An 11,488-nucleotide genomic window follows, 5' to 3' on the forward strand; every position below is an offset into this window, starting at 1 on the left:
CTTTATATACTAGGTCATGAATTGATATTGATCTTGGTAAATTGTTTAAGATATTGGTCTATGCCTAATTTCTGCCAGATTGCTTTCTTCTTTACTCAGTAATTGTTGCCAGATAATGAATTTTTTATTCCCAAATCTAGTCTTTATATTTGTCAATTACAAGACTGCTACATTTATTTGAGTCTGTAAATTGAATATCTCCTAGTTTCCATTGATCTACTTTTCTATTTCTTAGTCTATACTAAATAGTTTTGATAATTACTGTTTTATATTTTAGTTTATGATCTGGTACTGCTAAAACCTCCTTGGAAGGAAATTCTATGGCCATCTAGCCTGACCCATACATTTCTGAAATCTATAACGTATCATACTCTAAAGTACTAGCCTTGGAATCAGAAGGACAGGACTTTGAATCCAGTCTCAAACACTTGACACTAATTGTGTGAACTTGTACAAGTCACTTAACCTCATATCCTGGGCCATCTCTAGTTGTCCTGAGGCTTATATGGTTATGGGACTCAGATGGCTTCTGATGAGAAAGTGAGGCTGGTGGCTTAGCACAACATCCCATCACTGAAATCCAATTCATGTTCTTGTCTTTGCATCACCTACAATTATTAGAGAAGGAAAGACAAACTTCAATATAACGCACCCAACAAGTTGTCATCCAATCTCTCTTTGATGATCTCTAAGGAAGGGAAAACAATCTTTCTTTTTTTATTACAGAAATATTTTATTTGTTTTGCAATTATATACAGTAGAAGTTTCTACCAATAAATTTTGGCAAAGTTTTGAATTTTACAATTTTTCCTCCTTCCTTCCCTTCCCTTCCCCCAACAGAAGGCAATTTGATAATCTATACATTATTCCCATGATAGGCATTAATCAAAATTGAATGATTAAATTTAATTTTTTGTCCAATTTTTTATTATTATTTAAGGCAATGGGGTTTAAGTGACTTGCCCAAGGTCACATAATGAGTCAATTATAAAGTGTCTAAGAGGTCGGATTTGAACTCAGATCTTCCTGGTGCTCTATCCACTGCATCAAGTAGGTGCCCCAAAATTCCATATTTTGAGACAGAATAAATTAGCTTGAGGAAAAAATAAAATATTAGAGATAGAAAATTTATGTAGTACATAAGAAAGCTTTTTAAAAATTGAAGAAAATAAGCTTTGGACCTTGGTTAAACTCAACAATTATTTGGATTGTGGATCCATCACAGATATTCTAAAATCATCCCTGATTATTGCACTGATGGAGTGAGTAAGTCCATTAAGTTTGATCATCACTCCCATGTTGCTGTTTAGGTGTACAATGTTCTTCTAGTTCTGCTCATCTTACTCTGCATCAATTCATGCAAATCCTTGGAAGTTTATCTGAAATCTTATCCCTCCTGATTTCTAATAGAAGAATAATGTTTCCATCACATACATATATTCACAATTTGTTCAGCCATTCTACAATTGATGAACATCCCCTCAATTTCTCATTCTTTGCCACCACAAACAGATCTGCTATGAATATATTTTGTACAAGTGATGTTCTTACCCTGTTTCATGATCTCTTCAGTATATAGACTCAATAGTGGTGTTGCTGAATCAAAGGGTATGCGCATTTTCATTGCCCTTTGGGCATAATTCCAAATTGCTCTCCAGAAAGGTTGGTTGAGTTCATAGTTTCACCAATTATGCATTAGTGTCCCAGATTTCCGACATCCCTCCCAACATTGCTCATGTCTTTTCTGGTCATATTGACCAAACTGAAGGGTGTGAGGTGGTTCCTCAGACATTCTTAATTTGCATTTCTCTAATCAGTAATGATTTAGAGTAATTTTTCATATGACTCTAAACAGCTTTGATTTCCTCATCTGCAAATTGCCTTTGAGCTTATACTTTGACCATTTGTCAACTGGGGAATGACTTGTTATTTTTATAAATTTGAGTCAGTTCTGTGTATACTTTAGAAATGAGTCCTTTTTTCAGAAACACTAGTTGCAAAAAATGTTTCCCAATTTACTATATTTCTTTTGATCTTGGTTAGAGTGGTTTTGTTTGTGCAAAAGTTTTTAATTTAATGTAATCAATGTTATCTAGTTTGTTTTTGATGAAGCTCTCTATCTCTTCTTTGGTCATAAACTGCTTCCCTTTCTGTAGATTTGACACTTAAACTATTCCTTGTTCTCCTAGTTTGCTTATAATATTGTGCTTTTTGTCTAAATCTTGCACTGATATTCATCTTGTCTTGGTATAGAATGTGAGATATTGGTCTAATCAAAATTTCTGCCATACTGTCTTCTAGTTTTCCCAGCAGTTTTTCTCAAAGAGTAAGCTCTTATCTCATAAGCTAGACTCTTTGGATTTACCAGACAGCAGATTAGTATCATCATTTTCTGCTGTCTCTTTTGAATCTACTCTATTCCACTGTTCAACCAATCTATTTCATAGCCAGTACCAGACAATTTTGATGACTGATGCTTTATAATATAATATAATTTTAAATACAGTTAGACTAAGCTGCCATCTTTTACTTTTTTTTCTTTAAATCTCTTGATATTCTTGACTTTTTGTTTCTCCATATGAATTGTTACAAATTTTTCTGACTCACTAAAATACTTTTTTGTATGTTTGATTACTGTGACACTAAATAAGCAGTTCAATTTAGGTAGAATTGTCATTTTTATTATATTTAGCTAGTCATGTCCGTGAGCAGTTGATATTTACCCAATTATTTAGATCTGATTTTATTTGTGTGAAAAGTGTTTTATAGTTGTTTTCATAGAGTTTCTGAGTCTGCCTTGGGAGGTAGACTCCCAAGTATTTTATTTTGTCTGAAGTTATTTTAGATGGGATTTCTCTTTCTAACTCTTCATGCTATGTTTTGCTAGTAATATATAGAAATGCTGAGGATGTATTTGGGTTTATTTTATGTTTCTAATTCTAATTCTAATTCTAAAGTCTCTAATTGTTTCCAGTAGTTTTTTCAGATGATTTTTTAGGGTTCTCTAGGTGTACCATCATGTCATCTGCAAAGCAGTGAGAGTTTTGTTTCTTCCTTTCCAATTCTAATTCCTTCAATTTATTTTCTTCTCTTATTGTTGAAAAAAATATAGAATGCTTCACAATTTGAGTGTCATCCTTGTGCAGGGGCATTGCTAATCTTCTCTGTATCATTCCAATTTTCATACATGTGCTGCCAAAGCAAGCATGGAAAATCACCTTTCCATTTTTGAAAACTCTAATTTTAAGATATCTTAATTTGACTTTGTAATTTCTACTCATTGCTAACATTCTGTCCCATGGGACAGAATAGCTTGCCTAATTCTTCATTCAGATAGCAACTTTTCAAATATTTGAGGATAATTATCAATTCTTTCCAGAAACTTCTTTTTCTCAAACTAACACCATCAATTAAGTCAACTAACCTCATATCATATGACCTCTGAATAATTTTTAACTTCTTAATATCCTTAAACTATTCTGCTCAGAGCTGAATAATTTCAAAATGAAGTCTGATGTGGCAAAGTACAGAGCTACTGTGTATCTAAGTTAAATCCATCTCAACTATGTCGATGACATTTTTGCATGAGTCACTACTAACTTCCCATTTCATTCTGGATCAAATAGAAAGATCTTCTTTTTGAATTTTAAAATCCTTCATCCCATGCCCTATTCCTATATTTCCATTCTTCTCATGTCTTTTTCTTCTCTACATACTCTTCAATAAGGTGACACTGGTCTCCTTGTTATTCTTCAAACAAAATCTCTCAAATCCAAATATTTTCTCTGGTTCTCCTCAATGCGTGGTATTTTCTCCCTCTACAATTCCATCTCTTGGTTTCCCTGATTTCTTTCACGTCCCAACTAAATTCCAACCTTCTGCAAGAAGCTTTTATGTTTCTGCTTCATATTACTGTCTTCCTTCTGATATTTTATCCAATTAATTCTGATAATAGCTTTTTTGTTCCTAATTACTTGAATGCTGTCTTCTCCTATTAGATACCAAGCTCTTTGATGTCAGGGACTGTGCATGTCTTTCCTTCCTTCCTTCCTTCCTTCCTTCCTTCCTTCCTTCCTTCCTTCCTTCCTTCCTTCCTTCCTTCCTCCCTCCCTCCCTCCCTCCCTCCCTCCCTCCTTTCTTTCTTTCTTTCTTTCTTTCTTTCTTTCTTTCTTTCTTTCTTCCTTCCTTCCTTCCTTCCTTCCTTCCTTCCTTCCTTTCTTCCTTTCTTTCTTTCTTTCTTTCTTTCTTTCTTTCTTTCTTTCTTTCTTTCTTTCTTTCTTTCTTTTTCTTTTCTTTTTTCTTCCTTTCTTTCTTCTCAAGATTATTAGCACAGTGCCTGATACAGGGAAAGATCTCAACTACAAGTCTAACACAAGTGTATGATACTACAAGACGTCACTACTTCCCCTCCATTGAGGCATTCTGAGTTTGACTGAGAAAAAAACAAAAATAATTTGAAAAAAAATAAACATAATACTGTGTAATATGCAATATATTAAAATAATATATAGTCTGATAATTGATATATATGTTTATATGTATTAAATATTCATATTTAATATAAAATATGTTTTATGAATCATATGGAACAGACAATAAAATTTTTAGAGACTCAGAGATAGAAGCTGGTCTTTTCTTCATGACATGGTAATTTCAAACTTTCAATTATTTTATCTTTGGTTTCCCTGACAAATTACAAACAAGCTACTTTGGGATGATCTAGAAACTTTTATTCCTTCTGAGAGCAATTCTCACAACTATCCTACAGCTTAAATACAGTAACTGAGATACAAGCATCACTACTGAAATGTTGTAACTGATCTGAAACCCCAACCAATAAGTTCTACTTAAACTCCAAAATAACTTTGAAACAAATAATAGCCTGTAAAAATCCTTTCTCCCTCTGTTATTTATTCCCTCTGCCAAGCTGCACATTTACCCACTGTGAATGGGTTGTATTTGGAAAGGTTGTTTTATTTGTATTATATGGCTTATTTTGTAGTGAAGAAAAAAAATCAATAAAGCAATTTTTTTAAAAAAATTGTTGTATGTGCTAGGCAAAATAAGAGGGTAAGCAAGTGTTACTCTTCTGTTCCTATTTTCCAAAGGTGAACTGGTTTAAATGAAATTAAACTATGCATGGGAAATGAACCAAGAACTCTTTCTCCTCCTTTCATATTTCATTTGAACAATGATACCTGAAGGAAGCCCTCTGCAAACTCCAAGGCATCCTACTTCAGTACTTAGAATACACTGTTATAATTATATAGGCCATTAAATCCTGCTTCAATCTGAACTAGTTTGAAAAATGCTGTTACACAAGGCAGTCTTCCCCCTCTTCATCCCCTGCTTGACTTTTTTTCTCTACCTTTTCCTTTTTGAACTGACTATCCAGCTATATCAGTAGATTTTCCTCAAAGTCACACACATTACAAAGACAAAACTAGAAACCAAGTGACTTGACTCTCTGTCTCTCTCTCTCTCTGTCTCTCTCTCTCTCTCTCTCTCACACACACACACACACACACACACACACACACAAACAAACATACAAATATAAACCTCATTCTTTCTATCATTTTTGTTTTTCTTTTTCAGCATACTTCCTAGAACTAGAAAAATTATCAATATTAACCCTTGCAGGATTGTTAGGTGCACTTCTATTTGAGCCAGTGAGACATATTAAGGATAAAAATATTTTCCTTTATATAAATGTAGCTGATCATATAAATTAGGGTAAAAATAAGACAAATAAAAATAAATTAATATCATCTTAGGTGAGGTTAGAAGTTAATGACCAGAAGATAAAGAGACAGGAATATAATATGATATAATGCTCATTCTAGAATTCCTAGTTCTCTATCAGATGGAGTAGAAAAAGAGACAGAGAGAGAAAATGGCAACTGTGTATTTTGTTTTCTTAATTTTAATATTTGGAAGATAATCAGTGATGATATTCAGAAATAATCTTGTCAAATAAAGAAGATAACCAGGTTAAATTCAGTCTGTTTTTCCTGAGGTTCAGAGAGGCCTCAACATTTTTTCCAAAGTGAATGACTGATTTGTTCCTTCTAGAGGTAGAAAAATCTATTTTTCATCATTATCATAGGTACTTAGAGTATTTGAGCCAGAACGCTGAGGTTTGACCTGTGCAGGTCTAAGATAGTTGTATCTTCAGTTTTCATAATTCCATAGAGAACTGAAAAAATTAACTGTAAATACTAACTAAATCCATCTTGACCAAATTGAACATTAGATTTCAACAATCTAACACATTTTGGGGGGAGTATTTTTGATGTCTGATTCTTTATAAGTAATAAAGTTATAAAGTTAGTCAGAAAACAAATATTTATTTCTCCATTCATTCTGTAACACATTTATTTTCTATTTTCTTCTCCCCTTCCTCCCCCTCTCCAGAATCTATCATCAAAACTCATCTTTCTTGCATGTATATCTCCAAGGAACCATCATCAGTTAGCCATCACCTTCTCACTGGAATTGAATAATTAATTTAAATAGGTATTAATTGCTAAAAATAGATTATACTTTATAGGATTATTTGCATCTTAACAAATTTCAATACTTTTATTCATATAATTATATAAATTTCTTATTAGAAGACTTTCAGACATTTTCAACTGGTAACTATTAAGAGAAATAATCTGGACATCAAACTTCGCTTATGCCTCTGAAATCATACCTTATATGACTCTTGAATATCTGACTATATGATCCCAAGTTATGATGTTCAAAGGATACTTTCTTCAGTCTTTAGCAGTTTTATTATTTAATAATGCTGGCTTGGGCAAATAAAGAAAATCAACATTTTATTTTGAAAATAAAACACAAAGTGGGGCAGTTAGGTGGCACAATTGATAGAACACCAGCCCTGAAATCAGAAGGACCTGAGCTCAAATCTGGCCTCAGACACTTATTAATTACCTAGCTATGAGACCTTGGGCAAGTCACTTAACCCCCCCCCCAAAAAAGAAAAAGACAACAAACCACAAAGACTCTGGAGAATGTGAAGTCTTAAGAATCTAATTATATAGATAGTTCCAAGAAATTATTCTGGTTGCCTAAAAGTAGGAATCTTTGAAAAGCTAGAATCAATTTTAACTCTCAAAGATGTCTTAAATTTCTTTATACCTCTGGTTTTTTCCTAGTAACTCTCCACATCTTTGTTTTCTCTTTAACCTCCAAGACTACTCAGCCGCCCCCCCCCCCCCAATATATTGCAGTTTTGAGATAGTGAAATTTAGCAAAACTATGATAAATTTCTAGGGATACCGTCAATTAAAAATTAACTATTTGGTAACTCATTTTGCAGGGTGCTGCTTTCAGTTAGAAATTAAATTCCTTCATCATAGCAATCCATAATCACATGAAAAATTGCTCTAAATCATTACTTATTAGAGAAATCCAAATTAAAGCTTCTCTAAGGTACCACCTCACACCTCTCAGACTGGCCAATATGACCAGAAAGGACAATCATCATTGTTGGAAGGGTTGTAAGAGATCTGGGACATTGTTACATTGTTGGGGGAGATGTGAACTCATCCAACCTTTCTGGAGACCAATTTGGAGCTATGCCCAAAGGGCAACAAAAATGTTCATACCCTTTGATCCAGCAATACCATTACTGGGTCTATACCCTGAAGAGATGATGTACAGAAATATTCGTAGTAGCCCTGTTTGTGGTGGCAAAGAAATGGAAATCAAGTAGTTGTCCTTCAATGGGGAATGGCTTAGCAAACTGTGGTATATGTATGTCATGGAACACTATTGTTCTATTAGAAACCAGGAAGGATGGGAATTCAGGGAAACCCAGAGGGAATTGTATGAACTAATGCTGAGTGAGATGAGAAGAACCAGAAAAACACTGTAAACCCTAACAGCAACATTGGGGCGATGATCAATCTTGATGGACTCATTCATTCCATCAGTGCAAAACTCAGGGACAATTTGGGGCTGTCAACAATGGAGAATACCATCTGTATCCAGAGAAAGAACTGTGGAGTTTTAACAAAGACCAAGGACTAATACATTTAATTTAAGGGGGGAAAAACTGTTATCTTAATGTCTGATCTTGCTATCTCTTATACTTTATCTTTCTTCCTTAAGGATATGATTTTTCTCTCATCACACTCAATTTGGATCAATGTACACCATGGAAACAATGTAAAGACCAGCAAATTGCCTTCTGTGGGGGGTAGGGGGGGGGAAAATTTAACATTAGGGGAAAAATTGTAAAACTCAAAAATAAATAAAATCTTTAAGAAATAAAGAAGGAAAAATAAATTAAACTCCTGGAGTGCAATAGCAATGATATTATTTTCTTTGGATCTCCTACAGTTCAGTATAAAGAAACAAGATAAGGGACTTCTGGAAGAGAGCCAAGATGGTGCCACAGCAATATGAAACCTTAGAGCTTTTCCCAAACGAACTTAAAATGAAGCCTTTACAAAGACCTTAAAGCTTTAGAATCCACAAAAAGTGAGAAACAACTTCTCAACTTAAGATGTCATGGAGGAGCTTCAGTCCAGCAGAAATCAGAAAGTTGGCAGATTCTGAGACAATGGCAGATACTTAGACACACACCACTCAAGTCTGGGCTAGAAAGTCAGTGGTGCAGGAGTGAGGGTCCCAACAAAAACAATATCTGAGCCCCCCAGAATGTTGGTGCAATAGGCAGGACTGAGTTGGGCTGCCCTAACATAGGGGGCACACTTCCAGCATGTGAAGCATAGGCAACATCATTAGCAAGTGGTAAACTAGGGACTGGACTCCAGCCCACAGTACAAAAACCTTGGAACAATGCTCCCTGTGCCCCAGGAGTGGAGTTGTCAATATGAGCAAACCCAGAAACTGTTTGAACACAATTATAAAGCATTTCTCATCCAAATAAGTCAGATCTAAATAACTGGAAAAATGCCAATTGCTCATGGTTAGATTGAGCTAATATAATCAAAATGACAATTCTGCTCAAATTAAATTACTTATTCAGTGCCATCACAATCAAATCACCAAATATCTATTCTACTGAGATAGGAAAAAATAGTAACAAAATCCATCTGGAGCAATAAATGGTTAAAAATAGCAGGGTAACTGATGAAAAAAATGTAAAAGAAGGTGACCTAGCTCCACCAAATCTAAAACTATACTATAAAGAGGAAGTTATCAAATCTGCCTGGTATTGCTTAAGAAATAGAGTAATGGGGGGGACAGATGGTCACATGAGAAGTGGTTTTCCCATGAGTTCTTTTCAAAATTTTTCAAAAACCTCAAAGTTATGACTTTAACTAAATTTTTGAAAGAGAGAACCCACAGAAAGATCCAGTGAGACGATTCTCCAGTACAGGGTAATCTGAAGATCATGGGAAGGCTCTGCTCCCTGTGAATGGAGGGGATGACAGCACAGCCAGGATCTCCAGAATTCAAGGAGTTCTAGCCTCCTGGGAGCAAACCATGGGGCACCTGTTGCCCTGGGAGCACCAGCTCATGGCAACAGAAGGAGTTTCTGACCTGAGAACCCAGGAAACACCAGTACAACTTGGAAGATCAGCAGGGAAACCCCAGACCCATGCCAGATGTTCCCTAAATGCAGCTGTGGCCCTCAATGCAGTCATGCTAAAAGAATGAAAAATTAGAATAAAACAGGAAATACCTCAATTAAAAAACAACTGACCAAGAAAACAGACCCAAAAGAGACAATTTAAAAATTATTGGGCTACATAAAATTTATGATCAGAAAAAGAACCTTGACTTTTTACAGGAAAATTAACCTGATATCCTAGAAATTATTGTAGAAACCAAGGGTAAATAGAAATTGAAAGAATCTACCAATCCACTCTGGAAAGAATTCCAAAATAACAAAAAAAACCAAACATAATCCATAGGAATATTAGAGCCAAATTCTGGAACTCCCAAGTCAAAAAGAAAATATTACAAATAGCCAGAATGAACCAATTTATATATCCTGGAGTTATAGTCAGGATTACATAGGAAAAGTAGCATCCACATTGAAGACTCATAGGACTTGAAAAATAATATTCTAGAAGTAAAAAGAGCTTGGAGTGCAACCAAGAATATACTACCCAAGAAAACTGAATATCCTCTTCCAGGGGAAAAGATAAACATTCAGTGAAATAGGGGAATTTCAAGTGTTTCTGTTGAAACAGCCAGAGCTAAACAGAAAGTTTGATCTTCAAGTACAGGACTCAATTGAAGCATAGAGAAAGTGGACGAGAAAGGTAAGCTATGAGAGATTTAATGATGATGACCTTCATGCACTCCTGCATGGGAAGATGATACTGATAACTTATATGAACCTTCTCATTTATTAGAGCAGTTAGAAGGAACATATATGTATTGAGAGAAAGGAGAAATAGAATAGGCTAAGATATTTCATGTAAAAGAGTCAAGAATTAGCTTTTTGCAATGATGGAGGGGCGAGAAGGTGAGGGGAATTGAGGGAGCCTTCATTCTAATTGGAAATGACTCAGAGAGGAAACAGCATACATACTCAATAGGGTATAGAAATCTAGAAGTAAAAGGACAGAAAGGGGATAGGGATGGGGAGGGGAGTGTAGGTGATAGAGGAGAGTGTAGATCATGGGAGAGGATAGTCAAATATAACACATTTTCTTTTTTGTTTTTTGCAAGGTGGTGGGATTGGGTGGCCTCTGGGACCATGGGGCTGGTTGGTTGCTGTGTGTCTGGGGTAGGATATAGGTTTGGGACCTACTGTGACCACTGCCAGTGATCTGTATGCTACACCACTCCTGTGTCCCATGGCACACTTTTGAAGAAGGGCAGAGTGAAAGGAGAAAATATATTAAATGGTAGTAGGGAGGAATGGCTGGAAGTAATTACAATCAGCAACAGCAACTGTGGAAAAATATGGAAGTAACTGCTCTGATGGACTTATGATAAAGAATGAAATCCACCACAGAGATAGAAGCTGATGATATCTGAACCCAGATTGAAGCACATTTTTTTTCCTTTTTTCTTTTTTTAATTTATTTTTTATTCTCATTTTGTACAAATGTTTTTTTTACATTAATAAAATACACTTGTTTACAAGTAAACAAAAAAACCCTCCCCCATGAATATAGATAGACTTGCTTGGGCAAAAAAGTAAAGGGGAGAGAAAAAAATTAAAATTAAAAAAATAATAGTAATAATTGTAGGTATGGCCAGGTGGCTCAATGGATGACACATCTGCCCTGGAGCCACGAGCACCAGAGTCCATATCCAGCCTTGTAAACCCAATAATCACCCAGCCATGTGACATGCAAGCCACCCGATCCCCACTGCCCTGCAAAAACCAGAAAGAAGGAAAAAAAAAGACCCAAAATAAAATAAAATAGAAATAATAGTAGGGGTGGCTGGGTGGCAGACAGAGCATTGGCCCTTGAGCCAGGAGCACCTGGGTCCAAATACGGCCCCAGACACCCAAAGATCACCCTGCTATGTGGCCCCAGGC

General features: G+C 35.3%; 1 non-coding gene across 1 annotated transcript; it reads right to left on the reverse strand.

Annotated features, from left to right (window-relative positions):
* Positions 1–3,102: 3,102 nt before the first annotated feature.
* Positions 3,103–3,204, reverse strand: LOC141510404 (U6 spliceosomal RNA). The gene has a single exon (XR_012474898.1). It is a non-coding gene; the product is annotated as a U6 spliceosomal RNA (small nuclear RNA).
* Between the last annotated feature and the right edge of the window lie 8,284 nt (positions 3,205–11,488).

Source organism: Macrotis lagotis, chromosome 1 (assembly GCF_037893015.1).
Source record: "Macrotis lagotis isolate mMagLag1 chromosome 1, bilby.v1.9.chrom.fasta, whole genome shotgun sequence".
Lineage (NCBI taxonomy): Eukaryota > Metazoa > Chordata > Mammalia > Peramelemorphia > Peramelidae > Macrotis > Macrotis lagotis.